At 34.2% G+C, this 21666-nt stretch overlaps 1 protein-coding gene across 3 annotated transcripts in view; it reads right to left on the reverse strand.

The window, feature by feature from the left end:
- Positions 1 to 21666, reverse strand: part of LOC149769992 (protein inscuteable homolog) — a 93980-nt gene that overhangs the window by 72131 nt on the left and 183 nt on the right. Inside the window, exons 1-2 of one of the 3 annotated variants that reach the window (XM_089949558.1) lie at positions 15145 to 15350; positions 5629 to 5726 (exon numbers count right to left, since the gene is read on the reverse strand). The exons of 1 other annotated variant lie outside the window; for it this stretch is intronic. The gene's annotated coding sequence lies outside the window, so the exon portion shown is untranslated. Of the gene's footprint in view, positions 1 to 5628; positions 5727 to 15144; positions 15351 to 21666 lie in introns of those variants that run through there. One more of the 3 variants, XM_089949557.1, reaches the window with a different exon arrangement.

A 21666-nucleotide genomic window follows, 5' to 3' on the forward strand; every position in this document is an offset into this window, starting at 1 on the left:
AAAATATATGATTCACTATATACAACATACAATGGCTGATGGATGGAATCACAACATAAAATGTATGATTCCCTACACACAACATACAAGGCCTGATGGATGGATGCACAATGTAAAATGTATAATTCCCTACACACAACATACAAGGGCTGATGGATAGATGCACAATGTAAAATGTATGATTCACTATATACAACATACAAGGGCTGATGGATGGATGCACAATGTAAAATGTTATGATTCCCTACACACAACATACAATGGCTGATGGATAGATGCACAATGTAAAATATATGATTTCCTATACACAACATACAATAGCTGATGGATGGATGCACAACGTAAAATGTATGATTCCCTATAAACATCATATAACAGCTGATGGATGGATGCACAATGTAAAATGTATGATTCACTATACACAACATACAAGGGCTGATGGATGGATGCATAATGTAAAATGTATGATTCCCTATGGTGGCGCTATACAGTTTCGCATTTTGCATAGGGTTAGGAATTTAAAGAAAAAGAATGTCCCCGGATTTCCTCACTGGTTATACTAGCTATTTAAAAAAGACCTTGTATATCTTAGGTATAATGCAAAGAACCTTTAATTCCCTTTATTTTGGTGTATGATTGATGGGTGTACTATAGGTTATAGAGTATACAGCTTGGCCTTACTTCAAATGTGCACCTTTCAAAAAAGTGCTAGCTCTACTTGGTCATTTTCACTTCCTGAACTTCAGAGGTCATTTGTATAAAAAAGAGCCGATAACTTTTTTTACCTTTTATATATTTGGTAATTCATTCATTGCACTTTCAGAAGCTGGTATTGTCTAGTCTGGCAAAATTCATTTTCCCTATTTTAATAGCTGCTATGTATAGTGTACTTTAGACTAATTCAGACTGATTTTTTAACACAAGGAAGCAGACATTTTAGTTAGCAGTGTGCTTAAATCATGTAAAATTTCCAAAAGTACAATATCCAAAAGAAATATCATCCACATTACATTAATGTAGCATAGAGATATGCAAACGTTCTCTCCACTGTGCATGTTTTAAATGCGAACTACTTCACCTTACATACGTCACTCTCTCAAAAGTACATATTACACTGGTCAACAGTGAAATCATTACTGACTTGAAAAGGCCATAATCTGTAGTATTTTGGTGTGCCGAACACGAATATAACCGTGAAAAATTTGTATTGGCTCTCGTTTTGAAGATATTCATATACCTCATTTTCTATGTTTCACTGTGTAAATTTCTCCAGTAGGACTGCAGCAACATCCGGAATAATGATGTAACATTGCATAATACCATCATGCTCACATCATCCACAGTTGATTGCATCATTTTCTGATGCAATGCAATACTAATGCCATGCGGCTGCTGAAGTAAGTTGACGTCAGCAGTGTACTATACATGTGTAGGCCTATTATACTAATGCCAGGCGGCTGCTGAAGCTGACGTAAGCAGTGTACTATATAAAGCCCAATCAGATAGGTTCAGCATTTAAAATATTTTAGACGTTGTGCGAGACAGTTCAAGCTACTGTTACATAAAACTTATTATTTTATCCATTTACGTACAATAAAGAACAGTAATGCCTCGAAAGTGTGTTAATACCGCGGACAATTTTTGCTATATTTGTGGGGAAGTGACATTTGCCAACCAGAAGAAAAGTATCAATTCTCAAGTGAAGAAGGCATATCATCTTTACTTCGGATGCAAGGTTGGTGACCAAGACAAGCCTTGGGCTCCGCATATATGCTGTGCTACATGTACAACACAGCTTTCACAGTGGTTGAATTGCAAAAGGTCATCAATGCCGTTTGCAGTCCCAATGGTGTGGAGAGAGCCAAGCAACCACCTAAATGACTGTTACTTCTGCTTGGTTCCTCCTCTTTCCGGCGGAATAACGAAGCGAAAGAAGTCGAGAATAGTCTACCCAAACATTCCGTCTGCATTGAGACCAGTTCCACATGGTGAGGGACTTCCTATTCCAGAACCTCCAGCAGAATATTCTCTTGATTCATCTGACGAAGACAAAGGTGAGTCGACCTGTTCTTCTCCTGGTCCATCAGCATGCAGTGATCCAGATTTTCGCTGTGGTGCATCATCAACCCCACACAGAATAACACAGGAAGAACTAAATGACCTGATTCGTGATTTGGACTTATCAAAGAACAAGGCAGAATTGCTAGGATCAAGACTCCAACAATGGAATCTTCTAGAAGAAGATGTCACAATTACTGCATATCGAAAGCGCCACCAGCAATTGGAGCCTTTCTTCAGAAAGGAAAGTAATCTGATATTCTGTTCCGATATTGAGGGCCTCATGAATGCTTTAAAAATCACTCATGACCCACAAGAATGGAGACTATTTGTGGACTCTTCGAAACTGAGTCTCAAGGCTGTGCTTTTGCACAATGGAAACATTCTTCCATCTATTCCAGTAGCGTATGCTGTCCACATGAAAGAGACATACGATAACTTAAGGCAGCTACTGAATTCCATTGAGTATAACAAGTACAGCTGGCACCTCTGTGGTGATTTGAAGGTAGTTGCCCTTTTAATGAGACTGCAGCAAGGATATACAAAATACATGTGTTTCTTATGCGAGTGGGATAGCCGAGCAAGGGAAATGCACTACATGAGGAAGGAATGGACTCACAGGCAGAATGTAGCCATTGGAGAGAAGAATATCCAACACCCAGCTCTGGTTGAGGCTCAGAAAATCTTGCTACCACCCCTTCACATCAAACTAGGTTTGATGAAGAACTTCGTGAAAGCCATTGACCGGACTTTGCCAGCATTCCGATACCTGCATGAAAAATTCCCTCGACTCAGCGAAGCAAAGATTAAAGAGGGAGTTTTTGTGGGTCCTCAGAGCTTTTCAAAGATGACCGGTTCAACAACTTGCTGGAAGGTGACGCGAAACAAGCATGGAATGCTTTTCGCCTAGTTTCTACAAACTTCCTCGGAAATGTTAGGGCAGAAAACTATAAGGAACTAGTAGAAGACATGTTGATGAAGTATAAGAAACTTGGCTGCAATATGTCTCTAAAGATTCACTTCCTTCATTCCCATTTGGATTTCTTTCCTAGCAACTGTGGTATTGTTAGTGATGAACACGGCAAACGTTTTCATCAAGATATCGCAACAATGGAACAAAGATACCAGGGAAAATGGTCCACTACAATGCTGGCTGACTACTGCTGGAATTGACTAATTTTATTTCAGTAACATGACTTTTGTAAAAATTTGTTGTCCAGTGTTATCTGGTGAGCGCCACCTATACACATCATATAACAGCTGATGGATGGATGCACAGTGTAAAATGTATGACTCCCTATACACAACATACAAGGGCTGATGGATGGATGCACAATGTAAAATGTATGATTCCCTACTCACAACATACAAGGGCTGATGGATGGATGCACAATGTAAAATGTATGATTCACTATATACAACATACAATGGCTAATGGATAGATGCACAATGTAAAATGCATGATTCCCTACACACAACATACAATGGCTGGTGGATGGAATCACAATGTAAAATGTATGATTCACTATACACAACATACAATGGCTGATGGATGGATGCACAATGTAAAATGTATGATTCCCTATATACAACATACAAGGGCTGATGGATGGATGCACAATGTAAAATATATAATTCCCTACACACAACATACAAGGGCTGATGGATGGATGCACAATGTAAAATGTATGATTCACTATGCACAACATACAATGGCTGATGGATGGATAAACAATGTAAAATGTGTGATTCCCTACACACAACATACAATGGCTGATGGATGGATGCACAATGTAAAATGTATGATTCCATATACACAACATATAACAGCTGACCGATGGATGCACAACGTAAACTGTATGATTTACTATACACAACATACAACGGCTTATAGATGGATGCAGAACCATACCATAAGCTTACTTTGCCTTATTGTCAGGTGAGCTAAAATCCTCATTATCCTGGAGAAAACAGGTGGTGTTATCTATTCTATTCTTAAACACCCATGCCTTCTGTGCAACTAAAAGTTCTCAGAAGCAACTATTACTGTAATGGTCTACCACATGTCTTTCTCAAGACATCCATGCCAACTGGAAATAACAATTACCATAATGGTTTACATCATCCCTACTGCAAAACTGAAGGTTCTCATTCCTGCAGTAAAACTAAAAGTTCTCATCCCTACTGCAAAACTAAAAGTTCTCATCCCTACTGCAAAACTGAAAGTTCTCATCCCTACTGCAAAACTGAAAGTTCTCATCCCTACTGCAAAACTGAAAGTTCTCATCCCTACTGCAAAACTGAAAGTGCTCATCCCTACTGCAAAACTGAAAGTGCTCATCCCTACTGCAAAACTGAAAGTTCTCATCCCTACTGCAAAACTAAAAGTTCTCATCCCTACTGCAAAACTAAAAGTTCTCATCCCTACTGCAAAACTAAAAGTTCTCATCCCTACTGCAAAACTAAAAGTTCTCATCCCTACTGCAAAACTGAAAGTGCTCATCCCTACTGCAAAACTAAAAGTTCTCATCCCTACTGCAAAACTGAAAGTTCTCATCCCTACTGCAAAACTGAAAGTGCTCAAAAACAATTATTAATGGTTTAACTCTCATCTCTCTTAATACATTGATGCCTACAGTAGAACTGAAAGATATCAAAAACAACTATTACGCTAAATGTCTACCTAGTCTTTCTTAATGCATCAATGCCTATAACAGAACTGAAAGATCTCAAAAACAACTATTATGCAAAACGTCTACCTCGTCTTTCTTAATGCATCAATTCCTATAGCAGAACTGAAAGATCTCAAAAATCGTCTACATCGTCTTTCTTAATGCATCAATGCCTATAGCAGAACTGAAAGATCTCAAAAACAACTATTACGATAAACGTCTACCTCATCTTTCTTAATGCATCAATGCTAAAGTAGAACTGAAAGATCTCAAAAACAATTATTAATGCTTTAACTCTTGTCTCTCTTAATGCATCGATCCTGATAACAGAACTGAAAGATCTCAAAAAAAACTATTACCTAAATGTCTACCTCTTGTCTCATAATAAATAATTGTCTCAATGTGAAAAGTGACTTGTGTCAAAATACAAACATATTTCATACATCAGTAATTGCCAGTGTTTAATGCTTCTCTAAAATAAAACTATTTTATCAACAGAATGGTTAATGAATGCTTTTTTATACAATGCTTTCCCATAAAACCTAATTAATGGAACTTGTATAATTAATTAATTTAATTAGAATATAATACTCTTTCTTAACAACCCCTGATCAGACATAATAAACCAATTAAAAAATAAAATTTTCAGATAAATAAAGGGCTCACTGAGAGGTGAGAAACAAAACTACATTCTAGACTGAGCTTAAATAACCTGATCAAAAGTGTCAGCTCATCAGGTAATTCAATAAAAGTACAAATCAATTCAAATGAATAAAAAGTAAAGGACAATACTGAAAGGTTAAAATAGACTCCATCTGACTTGTCATAAACATTTATCTACAGTAGCATGGGATTAGATAGTTTATCACTGAATATATATCAAGAGTCATAACTGTACCTCTGGCTTTAGTCCTCCTCCAAATTTACACAAATCCAAATACCCTTAGCAATAAAGACTTTGGAATCAAACTTCATTTCTGCAAACTTTCCATCATACTAGAAGACAGAAAGAAATGACAAATACAGCATGCTGAACACACAACAAAATAAAGATGACACATTATTTTTAAAAATGAATATCATAAATAGTAAGGTCACATTTGGATACTGTATGGTAAATGTTCATGACAGATGTTGATATTGTACACTAAATGTTCATGACAGATGTTGATATTATACACTAAATGCTCATGACTGATGTGGATGTTTTACACTTAATGTTCATGACAGATGTGGATATTGTAAACTAAAAGTTCATGACAGATGTGGATATTGTACACTAAATGTTCATGACAGATGTGGATATTGTACACTAAATGTTCATGACAGATGTGGATATTGTACACTAAATGTTCATGACAGATGTGGATGTTTTACACAAAATGTTCATGACAGATGTGGATGTTGTACACCAAATGTTCATAACAGATGTGGAAGTTGTACACTAAATGTTCATGACTGATGTGGATATTGTACACTAAATGTTCATGACAGATGTGGATGTTTCAAACCAAATGTTCATGACAGATGTGGATGTTTTACACTAAATGCTCATGACAGATGTGGATGTTGTACACCAAATGTTCATAACTGATGTGGAAGTTGTACACTAACTGTCCATGACAGATGTGGATATTGTACACTAATTGTTCATGACAGATGTGGATGTTGTACACTAAATGTTCATGACAGATGTGGATGTTGTACACCAAATGTTCATGACAGATGTGGATGTTGTACACCAAATGTTCATGACAGATGTGGATGTTGTACACTAAATGTTCATGACAGATGTGGATGTTGTACACTAAATGTTTATGACAGATGTGGATGTTGTACACTAATGTTCATGACAAATGTGGATGTTGTACACTAAATGTTCATGACAGATGTGGATGTTGTACACTAAATGTTTATGACAGATGCAGATGTTGTACACTAAATGTTCATGACAGATGTGGATACTGTACACTAGATGCTCATGACAGATGTGGATGTTGCACACTAAATGTTCATGATAGATGTGGTTGTTGTTGTTGTTGTTGTGGGGTTTAATGCCATTTTTCAGCACATGATAGGCTATCCATGGTAGCCAGTATTAATGGTGGAGGAAGAACCCAGGAAAACCCTGGAAAGAACCACCTCCCCATGAGAAGCTACTGGCAAGCTTTCTCACATACCCACATTGGCTGAATCTGAACCTCGAACTGGCACAGACAGAGGTGAGATGGCAGTGATCCATAACGGAGAGCATTTTAGACCACTCGGCCACTTGGGGCCCCCATGAGAGATGTGGATATTGTACACTAAATGTTGATGGGTATAGATACTGTACACCAAACTGTTAATTACAGATACAGATATTTTACTTAAATGTTCACTACAGATGTGGATATTGTACGGTAAATGTTCATGACAGATGTGGTTGTTGTACAATAATGTTCATTGTGGAGGTGTATATTGTACATCAAATGTTCATGACAGATGTGGATATTGTACAGTAAATGTTCATTAACCTTTTTAATCTCAAACTGCTCTTTGCTGTTTCCAAAATTAAAATTAAAAATCTTATTGATCAGCCTTGTTTTAATGAATTAAGTGAAATTTCTAAATATAGTCTCAACATTTGGGAGGCAAAACAGAAACAGTGTGCCCACTCTGAGGACATAATAATGAATACCTTCACTCAGGCCTTGAAAAAACAAATTTATTTAATACATACTAGAGGACACTTCCATTACACTGCCTTCTATACCTCTTCATTATGCATGTATAACCCATAACACATCAGCAATACTAGGAGTGCTAATGAGGCTAAGCTTACTAAAGGAAGGCATTCCTTTATTATTGCAATATTGTTACCTCTATTCACAATAGTGGGAACAAAAACACTGTCTCTAATTACAGACCTATTGCTCTACTAAATTACAAACACATTTCTCTACTAAGTTATGTGATTGAAGTATTTAAAAAATGTGTCTTCAAACATCTGTATAACTTTCTTACCACCAAACAACCAAATCAGTCATCAGTATCTTGTTTCACTCCTTAAGTTTCAGCAGTTTTAAAACTCTATGACAATTAAAACTGGATGATATTTAAAACTGTATGACAGTAAATATATCTTGTGCAAGGAAGTCAATGAAGGCACAGAAATTAGAGTAGTATTTTGGGACATAAGTAAGGCCTTCACAAATGTCTGGCATAAAGAACAAATTTACAGACAAAGAAATACTAGATTTGGTGGTTGATTATTGGAGACTTGTTCTAAAAGTACTTTACATGTCAGATCAACATTTTTGGGTTGATGTGCCTCAAACATATGTACTTGTGTTATGATGCTAGGGTCTTAAACTATGTAACAAGAAGGAACAAAACCCAACAAGCTTAGTAAAAATAAAAACAAAAATTTATTTCTCTAAAATACAAGTGAAACAATTAAAAATAATTACAATGGTTAATGAATTCTTAAAAATCCTAAAGATCTATCAATTCCAACAGATCCAAGTAATCTGAATACATTTCAAAGGTATTCCAAATGATAACTGTAATGTCCTGATGTACCAACACTACACAGAATCACTGTTTTAAATCCAAATATCCTTTAAATGAATTTACAGCAATTCCAATAGAACTAAAAATCCAAATGTCCTTTAATATTTCAAAGTAATTCTATACAACTATTAATCCAAATACATGTAGTCTTTAAATGTTTCACAATAAATCCATACAGCACAATAAGTCCAATGAACGATTTAAAACTAAATAAATGAATCTATCCCCTCAATCTATCTCTTCCAAAACCAGTCATACTATTAGAAATTAATGATTCCATGTAATAATCAACTTAAACAGAAAATTAACATGCAATCGCTAGACTGGAATATGCAACTTCTGAATGAATCATATAGCATTTTTTAATACTTATTCCAGTCAACAAGGGTCATGTGCTTTATTTGTCTAACAAATCAGAAACTCTGTCAACTTGGCCTTTTAAGGAAACCATTCTGAAGAACACCTGTCCTTGTCTAATCATGTGATGTTTACTTGAACTTATTGGTATGACTTAACCCTGAAAGATGCAAATGAAACATCGTACACACTATACATGACTCACAGTAGAAACTATGATCAAAGATTTCTTGCATTAAAAGTCATTAACTAAATGACCCTTACAAAAACTTTTATTAAGAATATACATAATAAAGATATAAATAACACTTAGATCACTTATTTTTTTTAATGATACTGTCATAACATTAAAAAAGTGTAGAGAGTTTGCTGCTGATATTTCATTATCAATCATTATGGAGGACAGAATACTGGCTGCCGTAATTTGTGGATCAATTATTTAGGAAAAAAAATGTCTAAATGTATTTTGGTTAATCTTAAAAACTTGTAAGAGGAGAACCAACTCAGTTACTTCATTTGAATGAAATACACAAAGGTAGTGCCATCTGAAAATTTGATCCAACAAAACAGGAAAAAGAATTGCTGACCCTAGCTTTGTTATTATTTTTCTACCAACACATACTTTTGCTGCTATAATGTCACTTTCTGTTGACAAACTATGTTTTATGAAAAATGAAGCCCATATATATTTTATTATCTTTAAAAAATTTAATATACTGTATTACAAACTCCCAAAATTGGGTCTTTTTCCCAAAATTTCATTTAAATAAGTCTTAATGATTTCAAGGGAGAAAAAACAAACAATTTAATGGTGCCCTTCAATATAAAGATATTTTATGTACAAGAGATTTCTCTTTTTTTATAATTTTTTCTTCTTTTTATTTACTATGGTTCTTCTAATGCTCTTGACACTCAGTCTAAAAGTATGAACGTTTTGTTTTTCAGCATGGAAAATGTATTTGAAGTAATTTGTTGGAAATTTGTAAGCAATAATAATAATAATAATAATAATAATATCTTACTTTACTTTAATATGAGATTATTATTATTAACATTTTTCTTGCTGTCATGCATGATGAGAATCAAATAAATTGCAATACAAATACGGACTCTGAAATTTTCTTTTGAATCATTTGAGCTCAACAGTGTTTGGAAAATGCTGTATTCGATAAATTATAACAGAAAATTGTCCCTTTTTCTATTTGCTTACAAGGGTTGATATTTAGGCATTAAATTATTAGTCTTCCAATGATATCGATCTCAGGTGTTAAAATTGTTCTCTAAATGATATTGATTTCAGGTGTTAAAATTGTTCTCTAACTGATACTGATTTCAGGTGTTAAAATTATTCCTCCAATGGTATCGATCTCAGGTCTGTATTGTACTGTTTTTAAAATATGACAATAAAGTTAAAAGTAGTTGTTACCTGACTATAAATCCCAGGTATGCTTCCCTAGGTTAGAAGTGGTTGTTAGCTGGCTATAATTCCCAGGAATACTTCCCTAGGTTAGAAGTGGTTGTTACCTGACTATAAATCCCAGGTATGCTTCCCTAGGTTACAAGTGGTTGTTAGCTGGCTATAAATCCCAGGAATACTTCCCTAGGTTAGAAGTGGTTGTTAGCTGGCTATAAATCCCAGGAATACTTCCCTAGGTTAGAAGTGGTTGTTAGCTGGCTATAAATCCCAGGAATACTTCCCTAGGTTAGAAGTAGTTGTTAGCTGGTTATAAATCCCAGGAATACTTCCCTAGGTTAGAAGTAGTTGTTAGCTGGCTATAAATCCCAGGAATACTTCCCTAGGTTAGAAGTGGTTGTTACCTGACTATAAATCCCAGGTATGCTTCCCTAGGTTAGAAGTGGTTGTTAGCTGGCTATAAATCCCAGGAATACTTCCCTAGGTTAGAAGTGGTTGTTAGCTGGCTATAAATCCCAGGAATACTTCCCTAGATTAGAAGTAGTTGTTAGCTGGCTATAAATCCCAGGAATACTTCCCTAGGTTAGAAGTGGTTGTTAGCTGGCTATAAATCCCAGGAATACTTCCCTAGGTTAGAAGTGGTTGTTACCGGACTATAAATCCCAGGTATGCTTCCCTAGGCTAGAAGTAGTTGTTAGTTGGTTATAAATCCCAGGTATACTTCCCCAGGTTACAAGTTGTTGCTAGTTGGGTATAAATTCAAGGTATACTTCCTAGATTAAAAGTTGTTCTTATTCACAAGATTATTCTAATGAAAGAAATATACAACTCCTATCTACATTAAAATCTTAATTAAATGTATATCAAAAGGAAACTTCAGTCTCTCTTCTATTCAGGTGCATTTTTATATCATTCATAATATACAGAAACTAAAAGGTCTTCAGTGAAAAGAGGTATACATGTAATTGTAAGCATTATTATTGTACAACTAATAAAAAAAATACTGTATAAGTTGGATCCAACTGCAAATTACAGAGCCGCATATCTGCTGTCATATAATGGGTCTATAAAATTTGTTAGGCTCATTCAGCAGACAAACAACAATTACCTGATCTTCTGATGCATATTGCACCAGCATATTAGAGTCTATATTGCTTGCAATTATACTGGACTTATCTATGATAGTAAAGTGGTTTACATGATTCAGTCACAGTATTGATGGTATTGATAAAGAACAAATCTGTAAACGTTCCAATATTTGTGTGTGTGTGTGAGAGAGACTTAGATTTTTAACATAGCTTTAACAATTTTCAAGTCATATCACTACGATGTCTGCAGTGTGGCAGTTTAAAGTGATGTCTAGCAGTGGGGCATCATGCCGCAGACATGTAGCATGATGTCCCACCCAGTCACATTATCCTGACACCAGGCCAGCCAGTCCTAACACTAACCTCTTAATGCTGAGCACCTAGCGAGGCAGCTGTTAGTACCATTTTTTGAAGTCTTTGGTATGACTCAGCCAGGGTTTGAACCTGTGACCTCCCACATCCAGGGCGGACTTACAATATTTGACATTCATTTTCAAAATATATTGTTCAAAAGATTACAGCAAATTACACTAAATGCATTTTTGTATCATCTTTTGTAATAAACTGTTATTTTCCCTCTCTGTCAATGATGAAATAGCGAAGCAATGTGGTTTACAAAATTACAGGGGCCCTGAGTGGTCTAAAGCGCTCTCCATCACGGATCACTGCCATCTCACCTCTGCCTACGTGGGTTCGAGTCTCAGGCTCGGCCAATGTGGATATGTGAGAAAGCTTGCCAGTAGCTTCTCATGGGTTGGTGGTTCTTTCTGGGATTTTCCCGGGTTCTTCCTCCGCCATTAATACTGGCTGCCATGTATAGCCTATCTTGTGCTGAAAAATGGTGTTAAACCCTATAACAACAACAACAAAATTACATACTGACACAAACCTGTCTTGCCAATGAAAACACTCAAATCTCTGCAGGTCCTTTGATCTCAGATTGATCTCATTTGCATATCAAAATGGAATAGATGATATTTGGCTGGGTTGATAAAGAGCTTGCTATTCTTGTATATATTTGTCCCAGACTGTATGAATGTTCTTCAGTGTTCCTTTGCTTTGTGAGAATATGATGGACTGTCATTAGATCTATTATACCTGTATACCATTTTTAATTGTTTCAGGTAAATGACAATAGTACTGAAAAAAGCTATTTACCTTATTGTATAGTGCACATAGTGTATTCACTACCATTACAAGCACTGCAAATCTACAAGCTTTTTTCAGAACATATTTTTTTAAAATACAGATTCCAGATTCCTGCCTGGATACCAAATCTCCCTTTTTTATACTTTTAAATCACTTTGTGAAATTTTGTGATGTATTGAAAGTACTTCCCCTAGAATAGGGGGAGCTCAGGTAATAATAATAATAATAATAACAATAATAACATAATGAGGGTCGCATATTTAGCTAATCATCAACATGGCCCTCAAACAAAAACAGAAAACATGCATGAAAGAACGTACACTAAAGTAAAATATCTGGAACAACTAAAACACAATGAAAAAAACACTAAAACAGCTAGTTTCCGATAATAAAACACATATAAACACATACTTGCACTCATTTTTGTATAAAGGCATAATACCATTTGCAAAAGTCCATAAAAGAAAGCACCCCAAAATTTCCTAACACCTAGTTACTCTACACATACAAACACATGCATATCCATTCACACATGTAAACCATACAAACACATTCATCTAAAATGTTAATTCAATACTTATGCTAACATGAATATAAACCATACCTGCCAGAACAAGTGTCACACAAAAACCATGATTTGTGACATCTACCTCCAACATGGCAGTGTTTTAAAAAAAAAAAACAAACGATTTTCAGCAATTTTAGGAAGAATAACAAGGGCTAGAGCCTTTCTTGACACCACTATGTATGCAGCCTTTCTTGATACAACTTGGTATGCAGCCTTTCTTGACACCACTATTTATGCCCATAACTTACCAACCGTATAAAACAGTAAACAATCCTGTTAAATGCTTATGTAAAACTGTCACCTCTGGGCAGTTTATACAGCTGATTGTCATAAAGGTGATTAAAAGTTGAAGCAGTCATATAAATAACTACCACTGCAAAGATTGTTTAACTGATGGACAATAGCTCGGAAGATGGTGTGTTAAGAGACCTCTAAAGCCTGCTGTGGAAGTACCTATTTGTTTGATTTCCATAGGTAATGTACATGAAGTGGAACAACCCAATTCATTTGAAAAAACAAAGATTTTACTCTTTGTTGCATTGAATGATAATGTTTAAGCCATTTTTGTTACAGATTACTGGCCAGTTCATGATCAGCAATAACATTCTTTGAAAATCTGATTTAGTTGTGATTCAGGAAGGGTGAGCCATCAGAAATGTGAACAAAGTCTAGCAAAGCAAAATTTTAGAACTTCTGGTTGACAGAATTAGATTTTATTAAAGTGCAGTAACAAGGGGAAGCATTCCATTTCTTGTACATACTGCAAACACCATATCAATATGAAAAACATTTTCATAATTTTCTGATGGCTTTCAACGACTGAAATACATGTGCATTAATTTCATTGGAGTATTGCCAAGTAATAATGTCCTAATTTAAGTTGATATGGTAACGTGGGCATAATACAGCATCTTACAATCATATATTTTTGACACTGTAATAGAAAGTGGCCAGCTGTTTAATAGTCTTCATGTACACTACCTATTCTTGCAAACATGATTTAAGAATGAACCATTGTTGAACTACTTCATTCGGTTCTCAGTTATGTAACCTGGACTTCCTCCACCCAATCACCAAAATAATAATATGGCAAGCTGGAATCCATCCAACCAATCACCAGAATAATAATATGGCAAGCTGAAATCCATCCAACCAATCACCAGAATAATAATATGGCAAGCTGGACTCCATCCAACCAATCACCAGAATAATAATATGGCAAGCTCGACTCCACCCAATCACCAAAATAATAATATGGCATGCTGGACTCCATCCATAATAAGAAGAAGGAATTAAATGTTTAGCTCAATTCAGGTCAGTTTTAAGACTTTATTGCTGTTATTGTTTGGGATTTAATGCCATTTTTTCAACACATGATAGGCTATGCAGGCTATACATGGTGGACATTATTGTTGATGGAAGAAGAACCCAGAAAACCCTGGTAAGAACGACTGACTCATGGGAAGCCTCCGGCAAGCTTTCTCACATACCATATTGAATAGATGGGTTAGTTATTATTTCAACTGGTAACATGCTACACAGTTGAACTGAAGAATGTAGAAATCAATTTTGAGACAGTCTAGCTCTATATACAGAGTACCTAATAAAACTCAATGATCAAGTGGTATGAGCCTGATTGTTAACAACAACTGCTTGAATTACTAACTTTTTACTATTCCCAGTCTCCATATTTATTTTTCCAATGATTCTTTTTTTGCTTAGTACAATTTTCCCAGATACAGATACAATCAACATTGTCGAACATGGGAAGTATATAAGATTTATAAATTCTTTACAAAGATAAGCAATTGAATCTGTAGTTCAAATTCAAAGTATGAAGCCATTGCAGACAAATGTTTGACATGTATGCAATGTGGTGCCAGTATAAGTCTTGGCTCTATCAATGTGGGTATGTGAAAAAGCTAGCTAGTCACTTCCTGTGGGTCAATAGTTCTTCCTAGGGTCTTCCTTCACCAAATATACTGGCCACCATGTATAGTCTATAATGTGGTGAAAAATGGCAGTAAACCCCACAAAGCCACAGCTTAATCTCTCCCTTCCAACACTACCTTTGATGCTGGTATTTATGATTTATGCATAAATAGAAATATAAAGCATATTACAAACACTTTCGAATATCTATATTGCCATCTTAACATGAAATTTACTTATACCACCTAATGAATAAAATACAAATTATAAAAGGGCAGATACCAAGAGAAGTTAGAACATGAAAACTTGTACAATCTAATGAACCCATACAAATTATTAAAGGACAAATACCGTGAAAAGTCAGATGGTGATACAGCTGCAGCAGGCATCATGTTTAACTTTCTGAAGGTGTTGAGTTGCTGATGAAAATATCTTTCAAAATGACAAATACTGAAAACATTGCAGCTTCAGAATGCATTTATCTCCAGAGTGATCACCTATTGTTAATCATTACTATTAAGCAAAATATACTGTCCACCACTTTCTACCTACATGTATTAATTATACATCTGGTAAATACACATTACATTTAGTAGATACCCAATGGCAAAACAAGGGGCTATTTCAAAACTTGCATTGACATTTACTACTGCAGGTGCCAAAGAGACCACATTATATCTCAGTTTGGACAACTTCCCCAAATAGCTTGGGGCAAATATGCAGAACAGGTGTAAACAGGGACATACAGAACCTATACATAACAATGTGTCACTGCCACAAAGGTATGAGAACCCTTTAATTATATAGCTGCTCTGAGATATTTATATTGGTTACCTGTCAGATACACTTGCTCAAAGATGTTTTAAACTAAACATGTTTAATAAATGAAACTGTTAAATATACTATCATAGGAAAATTATTTTGAACTGAAAGGTTCTAATATAAAATAATCTCAACCAGAAGTCTGAACACTTTTTATTTTCTTATTTTCCAAGATGCATATTTACACTGTTATCGAAAATAAAATGTCACCCATTAATGGGCATACAGATTCACTACTATGATAAGTGTATAATTACAACTTATATTTAATTATAATCAATGAGATTTGAGATAGTTAGAAAAATGGACAATAGATTTCTTATTTACTGATTTCATAATATATTATTTATTCATTCCTACTTCACAATGAAAATCTGTTTCTGATTTGTTTTAAATTTCAAGAATACTTTAAAAAATCTGAAAAATGAAAACTTACATCAAACTTTTGTATTAGGTACTTTTGTGTTCATAAAAATAAACTTCACTGGACTGTAAAACTCCTGACAAGTTCTATATTATGTTCTTTCTGTTTACTGGATTTATTGACTGATGCTGAACTGTCAACTGAACAGGTCTGACATGAACACATCTTAACACATATTTGGACTTGAAGTTTGACATGAACACATCTTAATACATATTTGGACTTGAAGTTTGACATGAACACATCTTAATACATATCTGGACTTGAAGTTTGACATGAACACATCAAAATACATATTTGGACTTGAAGTCTGACATGAACACATCTCTTAATACATATTTGGACTTGAAGTTTGACATGAACACATTTTAATACATATCTGGACTTGAAGTTTGACATGAACACATCAAAATACATATTTGGACTTGAAGTCTGACATGAACACATCTCTTAATACATATTTGGACTTTAATGATAACATGGTTGTACTGCACAGTTCAAAAATATTGGCTACATAATAACATCACTTAATTTGTATCAAATTGTTGCGCAACCCATGAGGATAACCCCAAGGTGATTAATGTTCACTTATCTAGTTAATTAAAGCAAAAGGGTTAATATTTTAGGAAATGGTACAGCTGATGTATCTTGCACAGATATTTGTCCTGTTTTTACAATGACAAATCTCATATCTTCTAAATAGCATTTTGGCTTTAGGAAAATACAGAAATATTGCCAGGGGAACAACTACATTAGGCCACTACTATATAACAATAATTTTGTTATTACTGGCAACTCCTAGATAATAATAATTGGGATATTACAGGCAACTGCTATATAACAATAATTTGGATATTACAGGCAACCACTATAAAACAATAATTTGGATATTACAGGCAACAGCTATATAACAATAATTAGGATATTAAAGACAACTGCTATATAACATTAATTTGGATATTAAAGGCAACTGCTGTATAACATTAATTTGTATATTAAAGACACCTGCTATATAACAATATTTGGGTTATTACAGGCAACTATAACATAAGAATAATTGGGCTATTACAGGCAACTGCAATATATCAATAATTTGGATATTGCAGGCAACCGCTATATACTAGTTATTGGGATAATGCATGCAACTCTATATAACTTTAATTTGGATATTACAGGCAACTGCTATATAATAATTATTGGGATACTGCATGCAACTGCTATATAACAATAATTGGAATATTACAGGCAACTGTTATATAACAATAACTGGGATATTACAAGCAACTGCTATATAATAATAACTGGGATTTTACAGGCAATTGCTATATAATAATAATTGGTATATTACAAGTAACTGCTATATAACAATACTTGGGATACTGCATGCAACTGTTATATAATAATAATTGGGATATTACAGGTAACTGCTATATAACAATAATTGGAATATTACAGGCAACTGCTATATAACAATAATTGGAATATTACAGGCAACTGTTATATAACAATAACTGGGATATTACAAGCAACTGCTATATAATAATAACTGGGATTTTACAGGCAATTGCTATATAATAATAATTGAGATATTACAGGTAACTGCTGTATAATGATAATTGGGATATTACAAGTAACTGCTATATAACAATACTTGGGATACTGCATGCAACTGTTATATAATAATAATTGGGATATTACAGGTAACTGCTGTATAATAATAATTGAGATATTACAGGTAACTGCTGTATAATAATAATTGGGATATTACAGGTAACTGCTATATAATAATAATTGAGATATTATAGGTAACTGCTGTATAATGATAATTGGGATATTACAGGTAACTGCTATATAATAATAATTGAGATATTACAGGTAACTGCTGTATAATGATAATTGGGATATTACAGGTAACTGCTATATAATAATAATTGAGATATTACAGGTAACTGCTGTATAATGATAATTGGGATATTACAGGCAACTGCTATATAACAATAACTGGGATAATATAGGCAACTGCTGTATAACAATAACTGGGATATTACAGGCAACTGCTAAATAACAATAATTGGGATCATATTACTGGCAGAAACATTGATCAGAATGTCCAATTTGTGACTGAAAACATAAATGACACATTATAATGTTCTTTTCCATGAAAAACTGTTCTTATTTGACCTTGAAAATCACCTTAGATGCATAATGAAACTCAAAAACGTTTAAGACAAAAATTAATCATGCCTGCTGTTTGGTTTAGAGCTAAAAATAATAATCATTATGGTCTGAAAAGCAAAATTCCAGTAGTCTTCAAACTCACAATTAACAATAGGACAATCTCAGTCAAAGGACATATAGGAAAATAATGAAGCAATATCTAAATAAAAAACATCAAGCAAGTATTCACCACTGTAATATGTGAAAATACATTTATTTAATATTTACTTTTGTAAAGAAACAAACTGTAGATAATGTTTATGCTTTTCTCCCAGCAGTAAGTATCCTTACTGCAACTCTTGTTAACATATACATTTATCCCAGCAGTAAGTATCCTTATTTCAACTCTTGTTAATATATACATTCTTCCAGCAGTAAGTACCCTTATTTGAACTTCTGTTAATATACGTGTATACATTTCTCCCAGCAATAAGTATCCTTATTTGAACTCTTGTTAATATATACATTTCTCCCAACAGTAAGTATCCTTATTTCAACTCTTGTTAATATATACAGTTTTCACAGTAGTAAGTATCCTTATCTCAACTCTTTTTAACATATACATTCTCCCAGCAGGAAGTACCCTTATTTCAATTCTTGCTAATATATAAATAACTTCCAGCAATAAGTACCCTTATTTCAACTCTTGTTAATATATAGAGTTTTCACAGCAGCAAGTATCCTTATTTCAGCTCTTGTTAATATATACATTTCTCCCAGCAGTAAGTATCCTTATTTCAACTTTTGTTAATATATAGTTTTCACAGCAGTAAGTATCCTTATTTCAGCTCTTGTGAATATATACATTTCTCCCAGCAGTAAGTATCCATAACTCATTAATATATAATTTTCTCCCAGCAGTAAGTATCCTTATTTAAACTCTTGTTAATATATACAATTTTCACAGCAGTAAGTATCCTTATTTCAACTCTTGCTAATATATACATTTCTCCCAGTAGTAAGTACCCTTATTTAAACTCATTAATAAAAACTTTTCTCCCAGCAGTAAGTATCAATATTTCAACTCTTGTTATTATATACAGCTTTCACATCAGTAAGTATCATTATTTCAACTCTTGTTATTATATCATGATAAATAGTTTGCATACAATTCATAGCAGCCTCATGTATGCAATCCATCATCTCCTAACACTTCTCATAAGTTTAGGTATGTCATGACTTGTGCCCTTACTAAATCTCAAGGGCCCCGAGTGGCCGAGTGGTCTAAAGCGCTCACCGTTACAGATCACTGCCATCTCACCTCTGTCTGCGTGGGTTCAAGTCTCGGATTCGGCCAATGTGGGTATGTGAGAAAGCTTGCTAGTAGCTTCTCATGGGTCAGTGGTTCTTTCCAGGCTTTTCCCATATTCTTCCTCCACCATTAATACTAGCCACCATGTATAGCCTATCATGTGCTGAAAAATGGTGTTAAACCCAACAACAACAACAACAACTAAATATCACTAAAACTATTAACCGTTCATGATCAGATAATGGTACATCCTTCCATATGAAATACAGAAATGTTCCAGATTAGAACCTATTAAGGATGGAGTCTCAGTGCTAAGTTTTAAAAGTACAGTAGAACCAGTCTTGAAAGACCACCTCTTTTGCCAAAACATTATGGTTTCTCAGGACAGGTTGTCTCTGATAACAAGTCACAATGTTATATAATCAATAAATTTGTGCATTGAGTATGTGGTCTTTAAAGACAGGTGGTCTTGTATAGCAATGGTCTTTCAAGACAGATTTTACTGTATTCAAATCTGGGTTTGTTTGTTTTTTACTTTTAATTGTATATAACAATTTTTCAAAGACTATTCTGTTAGTCTCTGGACTTTAGCTCCTACAATGTCCACTATAGTAAATGCTGGAATTAAGATATAAAGTCCTATCATGTAGATGTTCAATACTATTTCAGAAATGGATGTAATTTTTTAGAATGTGATGATACATAACTATAAATGGCAATTATTCACTTTATTTGGCTCCTCAGACATCCGTATTCCTTTTCAAGGTAATAATTTATATGACCAGATACAAACATCCAACAAAACCAATATTAAAATATATGGAAATTTTTGGATACGGTGAACCTAAAGGTGAGAGCCAGTATAAACTGGACTGAATGCCATGTGCTGTGATGTCACAACGACAACTGTGCATCCTAAATAATCTTTACTTCCCTGTTATTTTCAATCATAAATCCAGCATCCACTTTTCTTGACCCCAAAAGCAAGGTTGTCAACACAGACTCTAAGTAGGTGGAGGTGCAATATATATTAACATTTTTCAATGCCATTCAAAATTATTATTTTAACAATTGATACCTTGTTTAAAACAACAAATACTAATAATTTCTCCACCATGGTAGCATACCTGTATGGACGTTAATTCCAAAGTAACCTACAACAAATCATTGTGAATCCCACATCAGATAAATCAGTGATATATATATATATATATATATATATATATATATATATATATATATACCCCATGATATTCTGACATTTTCTAACTACAGATCCTATTTACAGTAAAAGTCACACAGGCCATACAAGCATTCAACGTTGACAATTTCAGTAATGGGTGTCATTTTTCAGACTTTGTGTCTTCATACCTTTAAGTGGCAAGTAGTCACTTCATTTGGATTAATATACATCAACATTTGGAAGGTCATTACTTAGATGCCCTGAAAAGTGCATACAGCAAAATCAATGTTAAAGTACATAGACATTTTTGGACGAAATGAACCTAAAGGTGTGATCCAGTACAATCTGGTATGAAGGTCGCATGCTATGATGTCACAATGAAAACTATATGCATATTGATAAACAAATTTGAACTACTTTATTATGTGACAATTCCACAAGTGCTCTTTTCTTGACCCAAGTTTAGTGCATGACTTACATTGTAAAAGATCATAGAGATTGATAGTTTTCGTCTGGAAGTTTCTTGATGACAGTTGAGGTGCAGAGCATTAAATAATTAGGACTGAACAGACTTTGGTTAAAGAAAATTTATATTTAATTTAAAATGAGTAGACTTGTACTATAGTAATGGTCATTGTATAACTCCTTATTGTAGCGATCAAATGTTTTCGTCTTAAGTTTCTGAATGACATTTAATATGCAGAGCATTCAACAATCAGGACTGAATAGTCTTCGCTTAAACTATATTATTATTAAACTTTAGCAGAACAATTAATATTTAAGTTAATCTGACTAAATGCGTCGTTGGACCGCTCCGGTGGTCTAGTGGTTAAAGCGTCCGCCTCGAATGCGGCAGGTCGCGGGTTCAAACCCCGGCCGAGTCATGCCAAAGACTTATAAAAAAAAAAAGTCCAAATCACACACACACCAAATGCGTCTGCAGGACAATGTTGACATATACTTTTATGTGAAGTC

The sequence above is a fragment of the Sinohyriopsis cumingii genome, unplaced genomic scaffold (genome assembly GCF_028554795.1).
Source record: "Sinohyriopsis cumingii isolate HCF-2022 unplaced genomic scaffold, ASM2855479v2 utg002887l, whole genome shotgun sequence".
Taxonomy (NCBI): domain Eukaryota; kingdom Metazoa; phylum Mollusca; class Bivalvia; order Unionida; family Unionidae; genus Sinohyriopsis; species Sinohyriopsis cumingii.